General features: G+C 46.6%; 1 protein-coding gene across 2 annotated transcripts in view; it reads right to left on the minus strand.

The window, feature by feature from the left end:
* Nucleotides 1-17,271, minus strand: part of FARP1 (FERM, ARH/RhoGEF and pleckstrin domain protein 1) — a 541,848-nt gene that overhangs the window by 416,847 nt on the left and 107,730 nt on the right. The window lies entirely within an intron of this gene.

The following is a 17,271-nucleotide window of genomic DNA, read 5'->3' on the forward strand; positions in this document are numbered from 1 at the left end:
CTCCAGGGCTCTAATGGTAACACTGTGCGTGCCAGCTTCCTTTCTCTTCCCTCTTCCCCCCCACCCCCCAGGGACATAACTTCTGGCTTTGGAGGGAAGAGAAGGGAAGCCGGCACACACACGTTAGAGCCCCGGAGCATGGGTTCAAGTCGATTGCTGGCATTAAAAAAAAAAAAAAAGGTCAGGCAGGAGTCAAATACTGAACTTTCGGCGGCAATTCTGGCTGTGCCGAGTCAGCCTGGTAAATCTACAAGCCGGTGAGAGGGTTGATTTTATTAAAATGTTGAGCAGCGGCGGCAGCAGTAGGATTCGGGATCGAGATGACAGCCAGGCTGTCAACTAAATTAGCCGGGCAAAGCGCATGGCGAAAAGGCCCTAGGGAGAACACTGTACAAACAAACAAGACTCTGCATGCAGTAACAACCCCAGAGAAAAAGAAACAAATGAATTTCTTCCTGAACAGTGCAAAATACAGACAGCAGATGTAAATTCTCAAAAGTGACACAATTCAATCACTAAATTTAAATGTAAAATCATTCTCTCAATCTTTGTTGTCTCCCTCCCTCCATGCTGTGCTTTACTTTTGGCCTGCTCCCGCCTGTCCGTTTTATGCTGCCCCCCGGTGTTATCTTTGGTCCGGCTCCCTCTTCCTCACTGACACAGTGCACAAATCCACAGGCAGCGGCTCTTCGTGAGCATCCCATGCCTCATCTGGAAGCCTTTTCTCTGACGACGACGTCAGAGAGAAGGCTTCCAGTTCAGGCACAGGACACACGTAGGAGCACTGCAATACTGAGGAAGAGGGAGCCAGCCTGAAGATTACGCTGCATCGATCGCACCGCAGACTGGCGATTGAAGAACACTGTCTCGGCCCGATGCACGTACCGGCTCTGTGGACTGGCAGGAAATTTCTATGGACCTGCACCAGTCCACGGACTGGCGATTGAAGAACAATGACCTAGGGTATATACTCTTTATAGCCAGGCAAAGTACCAGCCATAGGTTGTCAAGCTTTATTTAAGCAAAAATAAAGAAAAGGCACAGCATAACAGAAGTGCTTAAACTGCAGATTTTACAAAAATTCACTTAATGTTTTATTCTGACTTGTAAAGGCTTTTGAACATCCCATCAATGGTTGACATAGTGGCTTGTGAAAGCACAGCAGGCAGATATTCTCAACATGTGGATGACATCATCCACGGAACCCTAATGCGGACAGCCTCGCAAGCAGATTTGCTTGAAGAACTTTTAGAAAATTTGTGACTGCCGCACCACGCATGCGCGAGTGCCTTCCTGCCTGACGTATGGCGCGCGTCTCCTCAGTTCAGATAGCTAGCTAAGAAGCCAACCAGGGGAGGCGAGTGGGTTGTAAGAATATCTGCCTGCTGTCCCTGGATAACACCTGTTACGGTAAGTAACTGTGCTTTATCCCAGGACGAGAAGGCAGCATATTCCCAACATGTGGGTGACCTCCAAGCTAACCAGAATGGGATGATGGGAGTGTTGGCAATTGAGAAGAATAAATTTTGTAATACTGTCTGGCCAAAGTAGCCATCCTGTCTGGAAAAAAAAATCCAGACAATAATGAGAGGTGAATGTATGAACTGAGGACCAAGTGGCAGCTTTGTAGATTTCCTCAATAGGAGTAGATCTAAGAAAAGCTACAGATGCCGCCATGGCTCTAACTTTATGGGCTGTTGACTTGACCCTCTAGATCAGGGGTGTCCAACCTGCGGCCCCGTGAAGTGTTTTGTGCGGCCCCGGTCGAGGGCAAAGCAGTGTTTTCTTCTGCTGCCCCTGGGTGTTTACCGTCTTGTCGGCTCCCTCCTCTGTCTTGCTGCAGCGTTTGTGCGGCCCCAGAAACATTTTTTTAGCCAATGAGGCCCAGGGAAGCCAAAAGGTTGGACACCCCTGCTCTAGATCAGTGGTTCCCAACCCTGTCCTGGAGGAACACCAGGCCAATTGGGTTTTCAGGCTAGCCCTAATGAATATGCATGAAGCAAATTTGCATGCCTATCACTTCCATCATATGCAAATCTCTCTCATGCATATTCATTAGGGCTAGCCTGAAAACCCGATTGGCCTGGTGTTCCTCCAGGACAGGGTTGGGAATCACTGCTCTAGATGCAGTCCAGCCTAAGCATAGCAGAAAGAGATGCAAGCAGCCAACCAGTTGGAGATTGTTCTCTTGGAAACTGGACGTCCCAACTTGTTTGGATCAAAAGAAACAAAAAGTTGAAGAGATCTGTGTGGCTTAGTTTTTTGCAAGTAGAAAGCCAAAGCATGCTTACAGTCCAGAGTATGAAGAGCTGTTTCTCCAGGATGAGAATGAGGCTTTGGAAAAAAACACTGGAAGAACAATGGATTGATTGCTATGAAATTCTGAAACCACTTTAGGTAAGAATTTAGGATGAGTACGGAGGACCACCTTGTCATGATGGAATACTGTGAAAGGTGAGTTCGCTACTAAAGCTTTTAGCTCACTGACTCTGCGAGCAGACATGAGAGCAATGAGAAAAACCACTTTCCAAGAAAGATATTTCAGATGAACCGAAGACGTTGGTTCAAATGGAGGCTTCTTCAACTGAGCAAGAACCACATTGAGATCCCAAACCACTGGAGGCGGTTTGAGAAGTGGCTTGACATTGAAAAGCCCTTTCATAAATCTGGCAACCACAGGATGAGCAGAGAAGGGTTTCCTTTTTATAGGCTGATGGAAAGCAGCAATTGCACTGAGATGGACTCGAATGGATGTTGATTTGAGGCCTGATTGAGATAAATGCAACAGGTAATCCAAAACTGAAGACAAGGAGGTAAATTGAGGCTCCTTGTGATGAATGGTGCACCAAGCAGAAAACCTTGTCTATTTCTGTTTGTAATATTGCCTAGTAGTAGGCTTCCTGGAAGCTTCTAAAATGTCCTTGACAGATTGAGAGAACTGTAGAGTGGCAGTTACATTGAGAGGTACCAAGTTGTCACGTGTAGAGACTGCAGGTTGGAATGAAGCAGAGATCCCTGACTCTGTGTAAGCAGAGACGGAAAAACTGGTAGAAATAATGGCTCCCTGCTGCTGAGTGGAAAGAAGGGAGAACCACGGTTGTCTGGGCCACCGAGGAGTTATCAGAATCGTGGTGGCATGTTCGTGTTTGACGAGTGTGTCGAGAATGAGAGGAAAGGGGAGGAAATGCATACAGAAACTGATTCGTCCATTCCAGAAAAAAAGCATCTGCCTCCAGACGGTGAGGAGAGTATATCCTGGAGCAGAACTGAGACAGTTTGTTGTTGTAGGGAGATGCAAAAAGATCTATATGAGTCGTTCCCCACTGAGAAAAAAATGTGATGGAGAGGCGACAAATTGAGCATCCATTCGTGAGGTTGCAGAAAACGACAGTTTTTCTCTCTTTGAATGTAGACTGCTTTCAGAAAGGTGTTGTGAAGAATTGCCCAATTCCAAACCTTCTGAGCTTTCTGGCAAAGAGGCAGAGATCCTGTTCCTCCTCGATCTCACGGTGCAAGGGTCGGTGGGGTTCTGCTATGAGGGATGGAAAGATGCTGCACAAGGGGATGGGTGAGAGGGAAGGAAAGATGCTGCACATTAGGGGGGGGAAGAAAGAAAGCTCCGCCACCAGAGAATCTGGGAGTGTCAGGAGGGGCTTTGGGGGTTGATCCAACTAGGGCTTATATTAGGACCTACCCCGAAAATCATGCTAGGGCTTATTTTTGGGGAAACACAGTACTGCAGGGTACTTTTGGGTAGAAACCGGTAGAGGTGGGTCACTAAGGAGTTGTCGGTACAAAAGAGGCACAAACAATGAGTATTCAAAACAAGATAAGCCAGGGGAAGGGTGAGAGAGTATTGGGGGGAGTGGGATGTTCTGATATATATCCACTAAATACCTATTATAATTGGTTTTGCTTTAGTGGTGTTTCTTTTTCTATTTTTATTGGTCAAAGTCTACAATCAGAAGCCATATTTATAAAATACACCTGTATATATATTCATACACACATTTACACCTCTGTATTTGGGGACACAGTCGGACCATGTTTTATAAAGGTGCATAGCTACTAGTGTTGTGTTAGTTACTCTTCAAAAGTTATTAATTACAGTTACTTGTTATTTCTTAGCTTATAGAAATTAAATTCCTAATTTAGGAAAGCAATTAATTGTGGATTTTCAATTGAATGGATGCCTTGAATTGTGTTGCAACAAAGGCAGTATATCAAGTTTAATAAACGATATATTAAAAATGTGTATGGTGAATGAACACTGAGACGATATGCCAATTAATTGTTAATTAAACATCAGTATGAATCAGTATATGTTGAATGAAATATTAAAGCTAATAGTGTTTTCTGTTTCCTACCACCATTTTGAAACTCAAAACCTGATCAAACTGAATGAGTTCCCATGATTCAGCAGTTTGGCAAAATAGGAGGCCTCTGTTGGGAAGAGATGTAATGATTCCATGCTACTTGTCTGAACTGAAGAAATTATTTTGTGCATTCTAAATATTAATTGGAATATTTAAAATTGTACATGGTATACAGTATGATTCAGGCTACTGTAGTTAACAACTCCATAATTACAAGATCTCATTCTCTGAAACGTGATCTATTTCTCTGTTATATGATTTTGACGTTTTAATTGTTTGAAACTTTAAGTGGAGGGTTTTTTTGGACATATGCTGGTCCAACATTGTTTGTTGTAAGACAATTTTGCACTGAGGTTTTTTTCTTGCCATGGTTTTTCCATAGTTTCCTTTTTCACTTTTAAAGTGAATTCATATTGTGAATAAGTGGCAGGATAGAGACTACACTTCTCCCTCTGTATTCACTGTGATAGGGGATTAACAGAACCGCAAATACAGAAAAACCGTGAATTACTTTTTCATATGTTATTCGCTGTTTTCTATTAAGAACAATCATGAATATGGTGAAACCGCAAATAACATGGTAGGAGACCTGGCCTGTTCCTGAAGGAGAGGCAAAACACTGTGAAGAAAGTACTGGGAATCAGCGATTTTCTCTGTGAACGCTTGGAATCAGCAATTTCTCTATGCAAGCTGATGTAATTTGGGGGGAAGAGCCAGCAAGCTAAAAACCGTGAATAATCGAAACCGTGATTGCTGAAATCGCGAATATGGAGGGAGAAGTGTAATGTAGTTTCATTTGGAACAGTGATTACTGGTTTGCTGATTTTTTAATATATATATATATTTTTTTTTTTTCTGCTCCTAAATCAGAAATTATTTTTTATTTTAATTATCCCAATATTGCCCTCATCCTCCGGACTGGCAGTCAGCTGTCACTGAAGTGGGTTCCCTGAATGGAAAAATCTCAGTAATCAGTTTAGTTTGCCGCTCTTAAGCTTTCAGGTGGACTTCCTGGGACATCAGGCCGCTCAGTGGTATAAATTAATATCTGGATTTTTAAATAAGAAACCAAAAACTGGTCTTCGGGACATTTGAAGCATTGAGATCAAGCATCAAATTACTGCATCTCAATGACCATGTATTTGGGCTTGGAGGATGAGATGTACAGTGTCTGCATCTATGAGACAAACTTGTTTTTTTCTGTTACATAGAGCATTTTGGACCCCGGTTCATTTACAGAAGTTAGATAGCTCTAAATCTAATAGATGCTGGCACTGCTATCTTGAAGCTGGGACATTAGATCATTTGTTATTCTATTGTCCATTAATACTTGCTTTTTGGAAATCAATATGGGGTCAAATAAATAATTTGTTAGATAATCCGATAGCATTATCCTATGACACTGTATTGTTTGGCATGTCAATGAGGGCAAAAAGCCAAATATCCTCTAATAACAATAAGCTTCTACTCATTATGACAGGGGTTGCCATACATCAGATTATGAATAATTGGACAACTTGGGATAGGTTGAATTATAGCTTTTGGTGGAACTCTTTGTGTCACATATTCAGAATGGAAAGATAATTGCCATGCAGCAGGGAAATTTTAAGAAATTTCAGGTTATTTGGGAGCCATTAACAAGATACTATAAAGATTGAAATTACTGCATAGAATAAATATTAATTTTTTCCCTTTTGTTCATACACGTTCAAGGTGGGATGGGGGGAAAATATTTTATTATTTCTTTTGCTTATGAATAACTGTTGGGTATAAGGGAGGGGGATATTTGATTTGAGTTAGAATTTGATATATTAAGTGATGTTAAAGTATAAATGATTGTATTATATGCTACACTTATGGTAAGTTTTAAAAATGAATAAAGATTAACAAAAAAATTATCCCATTATTGAGTGGATAAATGTCATATTAGGAAATATTTTGATTTTTGGCCATTGAAATCACCCATTATTAGTGTTGCCAATTTTGCTAACTTCCCTAGTGATATAACTGGAAATCTCAGATTCACTGACTCCTATTGGCTGATAGGGTGGTGTAACCTGTCAGTCTGGACTAAATTTGCAGGATAAGGAATTATTTAAATCAAATTAATTTTACTAATGAAGCAAAAGTGTAGAAATTTTAAATTAGAAGTGCTCTGGACTTGTTTATATTTTAATTAAAAGGGCATTAAAGGCAAAATTAAAAGTTATATTTCCATGTTATGGTACTTTCCTAGCTCTTAATGTACCGTATTAGGGAATGACCTCTAATACAGACTATACCATTCCAATACAAAAAATGAGCTGTACCTGTAGATAGTAGAATTTTCAGCTGCTCCACCTTAAGGTTTAATGTTTCTTGCATAAGGGAAAAAATGGTAATCTCCTGTACTCAAATGCAACCATCTGGAAATATTTTGCAGTTTCTTAGAATTTAATACCAGTTGGTTTATGAATGGCTCTATTATTGTTAGCAGACATTTCTCAATGATTTTTTTTTTTTTTTTAAATAAACTACTTGAGCTCAGAGTAATATTGTCTTTAAGAAAACATGTTAAAACCTGGCTACAACAGTGAAATATTTAATCATACCTTGCACTCTCTCAAACTAAACTCTTGGTATTGGGAGCTAGAAGCACAGATGTCAAGAATATTTTTCCATGACTGGCAAAGCCTTCTAAAAATATTAATTTCTGCCCCAGGATGTCACCCAACTGACTTATATTCCTGCATCATATCCTATGCTGTGCAGACTTTTAATGCTTTAATACAGGGGCCAATAGACAATACACAACCTGCTTTAAAACAGGGGTAAAGCACAGTTACTTACCGTAACAGGTGTTATCCAGGGACAGCAGGCATATATTCTCACATGTGGGTGACGTCATCTACGGAGCCCCAGCGCGGACAGCTTTTTAAGCAAACTTGATTAAAGTTTCAAGTTTGCTACACTGCACCACGCATGTGCATGCCTTCTTGCCCACTAGAGGGCGCATCCCCACCTCGTGGTCCTCAGTTCCATAACCAGCAAAGAAGCCATCCCCGGGGAGGAGGGCGGGTTGTGAGAATATATGCCTGCTGTCCCTGGATAACACCTGTTACAGTAAGTAACTGTGCTTTATCCCAGGACAAGCAGGCATGATATTCTCACAAGTGAGTGACCTCCAAGCCAACCAAAAAAGGGCAGGTGGGAGGATGGCAATTTAGGAAAACAGGTTACGTAACACCGACTGGCCAAACCGGCCGTCGCTTCTGGACAAAGTGTCCAGACAGTAGTGGGAGGTGAACGTATGAACCGAAGACCAAGTGGCAGCTTTACATATGTCCTCCACAGGAGTAGACCGGAGGAAAGCAACAGAAGCTGCCATAGCCCTGACCTTATGCCCCGTGACTCGACCATGGAGCGTGAGACCAGCCTGAGTGTAGCAAAAAGAAATACAAGCAGCCAACCAGTTGGACAAGGTGCGCTTGGAAACAGGATGTCCCAACCGATTAGGATCAAAGGACAAAATCAATTGAGGAACCTTCCGATGAGACTTGGTACGTTGGAGATAAAAGGCCAACGCCCTCTTACAGTCAAGCGTGTGAAGCGCCGCCTCACCAGGATGAGAGTGGGGCTTCGGGAAGAACACCGGAAGAACAATAGACTGATTGAGGTGGAAATCAGACACAACCTTAGGTAGAAATTTAGGATGGGTGCGAAGAACCACCTTGTCATGATGGAATACAGTAAAAGGCGGATCCGCAACCAAAGCCTGTAGCTCACTAATCCGACGAGCAGACGTGAGCGCAAGTAAAAAGACCACCTTCCAAGTGAGAAACTTAAGAAGAGACTTGTCAATCGGCTCAAAAGGAGGTTTCATCAGTTGAGCCAAGACCACATTAAGATCCCAAACTACAGGAGGAGGTTTCAGAGGAGGATTAATATTAACTAAACCCCTCATGAAACGAACCACCAGAGGATGAAGAGAGAGAGAACGTCCCTCTAGATGCCGATGGAAAGCAGCAATAGCGCTGAGATGTACCCGGATGGAAGTTGTCTTCAGTCCAGACTCGGCCAAATGCAACAAATATTCCAGAACCGAGGATACCAGAACCAAACTTGGATCCAGATGGTGCGAGGTACACCAGGATGAAAATCTGATCCACTTCTGGGAATAACAAAGCCGAGTAGAGGCCTTTCGCGAGGCTTCCAACACCTCCCTGGCCGCCGAAGTCAGGGGGAAAGGAACCAAGCCGTCAGATGTAATGACTGAAGATTGGGATGCAACAGCGAACCCCGACTCTGAGACAGCAGAGAGGGAAACACAGGCAGAAGTAGAGGCTCCCTGACACTGAGTTGAAGGAGCAGGGAGAACCAGTGCTGACGAGGCTAACGAGGCGCGATGAGAATCATAGTGGCTCCGGACGACTTGAGGTGAACCAACGTCCTCAAGATCAGAGGAAAAGGAGGAAACGCATAAAGGAATCTCCCTCCCCAGTCGAGAAGGAAGGCATCTGCCTCGAGACGGTCCTGGGAGTAAATTCGTGAACAATAGAGGGGCAGTTTGTGAGTCTCCGGGGAGGCAAACAGATCCACCTGAGGCGTCCCCCAGCGTTCGAAGACCTCGCGCAGAACTCGGGAGTTTAGCGACCACTCGTGCGGCTGGAGAAAACGACTGAGTTTGTCGGCCAGACAATTCTTCTCTCCCTGAATGTAAACCGCCCGCAGGAAGATGTTCTGGGAGGTCGCCCATTCCCAAAGGCGCAAGGCTTCCCGGCACAGGGACCAAGAGCCCGTTCCCCCTTGCTTGTTTACATAATACATTGCCACTTGGTTGTCCGTCCGTACCAGGACCACCTGATTGCGCAGCAGATGACCGAAGGCTCGGACTGCCAGAAAAATGGCATGAAGCTCCAACACATTGATGTGACAAAGATGGTCCTCCGCCGACCATAGCGCTTGAGTCCGCAGACCGTCGAGGTGAGCCCCCCACGCGTACTCCGAAGAGTCCGTGGTCAGGACCTTGCGATGTGGAGGGACGAGAAATAGCAAACCCCCGGAAAGATTGGAAGAGTTGGTCCACCAACGGAGCGATCGTCTCAAGGAAGGAGTGACCGTTACAGGAAGGGAGAGCGGGTCTCGATCCTGACGCCACTGGGAGGCCAAGGTCCACTGAGGGAGTCTCAGATGCAATCGGGCAAACGGCGTGACATGAACTGTCGAAGCCATGTGGCCAAGCAGAATCATCAGCCGGTGCGCAGAGACGGAGCGCTGCAGCAGAATCTGACGGGTCAGGCGAAGCAGAGCCTCCAGTCTCGACGAGGGCAGGAATGCACGAAGGCGAACCGTGTCCAGCACGGCCCCGATAAACTGAAGGGATTGAGCCGGGCATAACTGCGATTTGGGAAAATTTACCTCGAACCCCAGACGTTGGAGAAAAATGATAGTCTGTCGGGTCGCTGAGATAACCCCCTCCCGGGATGAAGCCTTGATCAGCCAATCGTCCAGGTAGGGGAAGACCTGCAGCCCCTGGGATCTTAGGGCAGCCGCGACCACCACCATACACTTCGTAAAGACCCGAGGAGACGAGGCCAGCCCGAAGGGAAGGACTCGATATTGGAGGTGCAACTCCCCCACCTGGAACCGTAGGTACTGGCGGAAGGCGGGATGTACCGGAACATGCGTATATGCTTCCTTTAGGTCTAGGGAGCACATCCAGTCCCCCGAGTCTAGTAGAGGGTACAAGACTGGAAGGGACAACATACGGAACTTCTCCCGGACAAGGAACTTGTTGAGCCTCCGGAGGTCCAGAATGGGGCGTAAGTCCCCTGTCTTCTTCGGGACCAAAAAGTAACGGGAGTAAAACCCCCGTCCCCTTTGGTTCGGGGGCACATGCTCCACCGCCCAAAGGCCCAACAAGGACCTGGCCTCCGACAGGAGAAGAGGGAGCTGGTCTCGACAGCAAAGAGAAACCCCTGGCGGATGTTCCGGTGGCATGGATAAGAAATTCAGCGAGTAGCCCTCGGAGATGATCCAGAGCACCCAAGCGTCCGACGTGATCTCCGCCCAGGCTGGAAGAAAGGCCTGCAATCGGCCCCCGATAGGAAGGGGGTCCTTTGACAGTGCGGAGGGGGCCCGCCCCCAACCGCGCATCACGTCAAAAAGACGGAGCGAGTTTAGACGCTCCTTGCGCCAGAGGCTTTGGTTGGGACGCCCTGCCCTGCTGCTGGGGACGTCGGGGCGGAGGCCTGGAGAAGGCCGGCGTCGACTTCTGCGGGTACCGCCGCGAAGGAGGTCTAAACGGCTTCTGCGGCGGAGCCCGGGGTTTGGGACGGACCAATGAGGCAATAGAGCGCTCGTGTTCGGACAAACGCTTGGTCGCCGCCTCCAAGGACTCATCAAACAGCTCTGAGCCAACACATGGAAGATTGGCCAGACGTTCTTGCAAGTTTGGGTCCATATCCAGGGTACAGAGCCATGCCAGGCGGCGCATGGCCACTGCGAAGGCTGACACATGAGAGGCGAGCTCAAATGCGTCATACACCGCATGGAAGAGGTAGAGACGCAGTTGAGACAAATTGGACATAAAAGCCCCAAAATCCTCTTTATGGGAATCTGGCATGACTCCATAATACCTCGGCAACGACTTCACCATCTGTCTCAAATAAGACGAGAAGGTGAATGCGTAATTTAGGACCCTGGTCGCCATCAAATAGTTGGAATAGAGGCGACGACCAAACTTGTCCAAGGTCCGTCCCTCCCGTCCGGGGGGAACCTCCGCCGAGACTCTGGAAGGCTGCGACTTCTTCAAAGCTGACTCCACCAGTAAGGACTGGTGGGACAGCTGTGCCTTGTCAAAGCCCTTGCACGGAACAGTGCGATATTTGGACTCCATCTTAGAAGGCACCACTGTGACTGTAAGAGGGGAGTCAAGGTTTCTCAAAAAGGTCTGGTTAAGAACATTATTAAGAGGGAGCCGAGGCGTCTCTCGGGGAGGGGAGGGCAAATCCTGCTCCTCCAAAAACTCCTTGGTGTACTGTGATCCTGCTCCCAGATCAAGGTCCAAAGCCCTTCCCATATCCAGAATGAATCTAGAGAAAGAAGAGGGCTTCGAAGGCGGAGAGGGAGATTAAGACGAGCGCCTCACCAAGAAGGAAGGAGAAGCCTCGCGTGAGTAACGAGGTTCCTTCCCCGTGCCAGACCCCGAACCCCAAGAAGCCGCACCGAGCGATCTGGACGGGGTCGGGGACCGCCCATGCCCCGAGGAACCCCTTCGGGAAGTCCCCGGGGTATGGGGCACCGAGGCACGCTCCTTTCGCCTTGGCGAAGAGTCCCTCGAGCACTCAACCTCAGACGAACGGAAAAGCCTCGGGTTATCGAGGCGCAGTTCGGAGACCCGCAGGGTCTCCGCCCCGGTCGGCGAGGAGCGACCGCGTCGGCGAGGAGAGGCCCGTTGGCGTTTGGGCTTCCTCGACCGACGCTTCGCCCGAGGCCGACCCGAGGGCGAGGAACCCCGGGAGGACCTCGACGAGGACGAAGAGGAAGAGATCCTCCGAACTCGCCGCACCTTGTCCCGAGGCCGCACACTCCGCTCAGGCTGGTCAACCGAGGTCGAGGGCAAGGTCGGGGCCGAGGCCGAAACCCCCCCCGGGCCCGAAGTCGAGGGCACCGAGACCGAGGTCACCGACGCCGGGGCAGCCGAGGCCGAAGCCTGCTGAAAGTGCGTGAGGGCCCCGGACAGCTCCGAGGCGATAAGAGCCCGGAGTAAGTCCTGGAAGACGGGAACCCCCATCATAGTTGGCAGATCCGGGGCCGTCGGGTGCTCCCTCGAGGGCGACCTCGGTACCGAGTATTCCCGCGGGGCACCTGACTTCGGCGCTCGGGGCAGGGCCGAGGACGACCCACCCGCCCCCGTCGAGGAACTCGAGGATGGCTTCTTCGAGGCTGAAACTGAAGAAGGAAGTGAGGACTTACTCTTCGCCGACTTCGGGGTCGAAGACACCGGCTTCGACGCCGCGGGCTCCCGGGGCGAGGACGAAGGAGTCGAGGCCGAGGTCAAGGCCGGGGCCGAAGCCGAGGCCGACATTGAGGCCTTCCCCGCCGCGGGGTCAACTGCGAAGAGCTCTGCCATACGAGCCTGACGGCTGCGGAGAGCTCTCCGCTGAAAAGTGGAGCACCGGGAACAGGTGTCGGTGGGGTGCTCAGGGCCCAGGCAACGCAAGCACCACCGGTGAGGATCGGTAATCGAAAGGAGCCGATCACACCGGGTGCACTTTTTAAAGCCCGTCACAGGACGGGACATGGGCCCAAAAACCGGCCGGGAACAAGCGAGGTCCCGCGGCCGCGGCTACCGGGAGCCCCCGGAGCCGAACGGAAAATTTTTTTTTTTTTTTGACGAAAAACTGAAATAAAGAAAAAGAACAACAAGAAAAACACAGCGACCGAGTCGAAAAAAGGACACAGCCGCGGTGACAGAAGGCAAAACTAAGAGCACAATTTCCACAGGGCTTCTGGCTCCGCGGAAGAGAATGAACTGAGGACCACGAGGTGGGGATGCGCCCTCTAGTGGGCAAGAAGGCATGCACATGCGTGGTGCAGTGTAGCAAACTTGAAACTTTAATCAAGTTTGCTTAAAAAGCTGTCCGCGCTGGGGCTCCGTAGATGACGTCACCCACATGTGAGAATATCATGCCTGCTTGTCCTGGGATAAATAGACAATACACAACCTGCAGACCAGTTTTCCCTGGCTCATCCAATGCTTTCTCCTCAGGGTGCTATCAAGGCAACTGACAAATTTTCACCAGCAGGCCAGATGCACATGTGAAACAACCTATGACCTGATGCAGAGAACAGGAGTCAAGATACATCTAAACTGCTATATGCCACTGCCTTATCAACCCCTCAGGCATTTCTAAAATTCACAGTCCAGCACCTTATCAGTGTATATTCCTCCAATGTTCTCTCAGCAAACTTCATTGGGAACCTTCCCCACCAGACCACTCGGTGATTTGAAAATGTTCCATAGCCATTCTTGTAAAAGGTTTAGGGATTCCTGCTTAATATGAATCGTTATCATTAAATTATCTCAATATCCAAAGTACAATTCTGCAAATTATTTGACTGGATAGTGAGCTTAGCAAGCAAATAAATAAATACAATGGCTCACAAGTGAGGTAAAGTTAGCTATTTTAGTTATGAGGAATGGCACGTTGCAGGTTTTTACCTGCACTGAAAACCAATGCACATAAAACAACTGTGGATATGTGTGACCCCCCCCCTACTGATTTCTCCAGTAATAGCTGTTGTCTCCGATTCTCCCTCAGTATCCACAGTGCCATGGCTAGATGTGCTAGTGATCTTCAATTTCATTGCTTGTGTCAAAATTCTGTGACCCCCAACTCACTAATAGATTCAAAGAAGCTGGAGATGAATTTATCAAATGCAGAAATGAATCAAAGTATCAGAAATTTAGCAGAGTCAACTTCTCCACAGATTTTAACATAACACTTTATTTCTATCTTGCAAACACCTTAGTTTGATGTGGTTCACATAAGAAAAAAAATGCACATTTACAACAAAGTATATATTTAAATAATACAGGTTAGCATTCAACCAATATCATTCCCTGAAAACTGTCTAAACAAATAGGTTTTCAAAAGTTTACTATAATGTTGATAACACTGGGAAACTCATATCAAGGGGCTTAGCTTCCTTCCCACTTAGCAGCCTGATAAGAACATCTTTTCCACATATTTCATAAGAACATAAGAATTACCACTGCTGGGTCAGACTACTGGTCCATTGTGCCCAGCAGTCCGCTCACGCGGCGGCCCTTGGGTCAAAGACCAGTGCCCTATTTGAGTCTAGTCTTACTTGCGTATGTCCTGTTCCAGTAGGAACTTATCCAACTTTGTCTTGAATCCCTGAAGGATGCTTTCCGTTATAACAGCCTCCGGAAGAGCGTTCCAGATTTTTACCACTATCTGGGTGACTAACTTCCTTACGTTTGTACAAAATCTTTTCCTTTCTAACTTTAGCGAGTGCCCTCTCGTTCTCTTCATCTTGGAGAGGGTGAACAATCTCTTTCTCTACTAAGTCAATTCCCTTCAATATCTTGAATGTTTCGATCATGTCCTCTCTGAGTCTTCTCTTTTCAAGGGAGAAGAGGCCAGTTTCTCTAGCCTCTCTTTGTATGGCAACTCTCCCAGTCTCTTAACCATTTTTGTTGCTCTTCTCTGGATCCTTTTGCATAGTACTATGTCCTTTTTCATGTATGGTGACCAGTGTTGGACACAGTATTCCAGGTGGGGGCATACCATGGTCCGGTATAACAGCATGATAACCTTTTCAGATCTGTTTATGATCCCCTTCTTAATCATTCCTAGCATTCTGTTTGCCCTTTTCGCTGCTGCCGCACATTGCACGGACGGTTTCATTGACTTGTCTACAAGTACTCCCAAGTCTCTTTCCAGGGGGCTCTCTCCAAGTATAGCACCGGACATCCTGTATTTGTGCATATGATATGTATTTGTGCATATGATTTTTGTTACCGACATGCATCACCTTGCACTTATCCACGTTGAACCTTATTTGCCATTTCGTAATTCCTTGAGCATATTTATGTCTCTTTATAGGTCTTCGTAATTCTTCTATGTCCTCACCACTCTGAATAACTTTGTATTGACAATACTTTGTATTGTCTGCACCTCACTCGTACCAATTTCTAGGTCGTTTATAAATATGTTGAAGAGCACAGGCCCGAGCACCAAACCCTGCAGCACTCCACTCATGACACTTTTCCAATCCGAGTATTGTCCATTTACCCCTATTCTCTGTTTCCTATCCACCAACCAGTTTTTAATCCACGTGAGTATATCACTCAGATTCCATGGCTTGCAATTTTTTGAATTAGATGTTCATGTGGAACCTTGTCGAACGCCTTCTGAAAATCTAGATATACGATGTCGCCTGGGTCACCCTTGTCTATCTACCAATTTACTCCTTCAAAGAAGTGCAGTAAGTTTGTCAAGCAAGATCTTCCTTTGCTGAAGCCGTGCTGGCTGGTCCTCATCAGTTTGTGTCTGTCAAGGTGATCGATGATGCGGTCCTTTATCAGCGCCTCTACCATCTTTTCTGGTACTGAAGTCAGACTCACTGGTCTGTAGTTTCCCGGATTTCCCTTCGAACCTTTCATGAAGATCGGCATAACATTCGCCACTTTCCAGTCTTCCGGAATCTTTCCTGATTTGATCAACAGATTGGCTGATTTGATCAACAGAGCAGTTCAACTATAACCCCTTTCAGTTCCTTAATTACCCTTGGGTAGATGCTGTCCAGTCCCGGGGATTTATTGTTTTTAAGCCTATCAATCTGTCTGCATACCTCTTTTAGACTGACCATCGTCCCTGTCAGTTTCCCATCTTCATTTCCTGTGTATAGCCTGTTGGTTTCTGGTATATTGGATATATCCTCTTCGGTAAATACAGATGCAAAAAATGTGTTCAGTTTGTTGGCGATGGCTTTGTAATCTTTTAGTACTCCCTTTATTCCCTGGTCATCTAACGGCCCCACCGCTTCCTTCGCGGGTCATTTCCCCTTAAAGAACGGCTTAAAGTTTTTGGCCTCCTTGGCTATTTTTTCTTCATAGTCTCTTTTAGCCCTCTTACCACCTTATGGCACTTGCTTTGATGTTGTTTGTGCTTTTTCCAGTTTTCTTCTGGTTTTGTCCTTTTCCATTCCTTAAACAAAGTCTTTCTTGTCTCTGATTGCTTCCTTCACTGCTACAGTAAGCCACACTGGGTCTTTGTTCTTGTTCTTCTCGGAACCCTTGTTGAAATGCGGTATATATAAATTTTGTACCTCTGTGACTGTGTCCTTAAAAAGAGTCCCTGCTTGCTCTAGCTCAGTGGTCCCCAACCCTGTCCTGGAGGACCACCAGACCAATTGGGTTTTCAGGCTAGCCCTAATGAATATGCATGAGAGAGATTTGCATATAATGGAAGTGACAGGTATGCAAATCCGCTTCATGCATATTCATTAGGACTAGCCTGAAAACCCTATTGGCCTGGTGATCCTCTAGGACAGGGTTGGGGACCACTGCTCTAGTGTATTTACAGTGCTTATCCTCTTCCTAATCTTCTTCCTCACCATGACTCTCATCCCTTCGTAGTTCCCTTTTCAGAAGTTCAGTGCCGTGGCCGTCGTTCTGGATCGATTATTTTGTTCTTGTGTCTAGGTTGAAGTGGATCATGTTGTGATCACTGTTTCCCATACCGATACCTTGTGCCAGTCCTTGTAGTCCATTTAGAATTAAGTCTAGAATTGCATTTCCTCTCATATTTTCCATGACAAGTTGTTCCAGGAAGCAATCGCCTACAGCATCCAGGAACTTGGTCTCTCTACTGCAGCTGGAGTTGCCTAGGTTCCAATCTATCCCTGGATAATTGAAGTCGCCCATGATAACTGCGTTGCTTCCCTTGCATTCGTGTTTAATCTTGTCCGTAATTTCTTCATCAGTCTCTTTGGACTGCCCTGGAGGTCGGTAGTAGATGCCGATCTTTGTATCCGTTCCACTTGTTCCCAGTATTTTGGCCCATAGAGACTCTACCTTGTTTGTTTCCGGTAGACTCAATTCCTTCTTTTATGTATAGGGCAATACCCCCACCTTTTTCTCCTACTCTGTCTCTGCAGTATAGCTTGTATCCCGATAGTACAGTGTTCTAGACGTTGTTCTCGTTCCACCATGTTTCCTTGAGGCCTATGATGTCTAGGTTATCTTTTTGTGCTATAGCTTCCAATTCCCCCATCTTATTCCGTAGGCTCCTTGCGTTTGTGTACATAACTTAAGTTTGCGGCCTATTACTTTCTTGCAGTTTTTTCCTCTTTCTGTGTCTCTCGCTTCTGTCTGTTTTGA

The sequence above is a fragment of the Geotrypetes seraphini genome, chromosome 6 (genome assembly GCF_902459505.1).
Source record: "Geotrypetes seraphini chromosome 6, aGeoSer1.1, whole genome shotgun sequence".
NCBI lineage: Eukaryota > Metazoa > Chordata > Amphibia > Gymnophiona > Dermophiidae > Geotrypetes > Geotrypetes seraphini.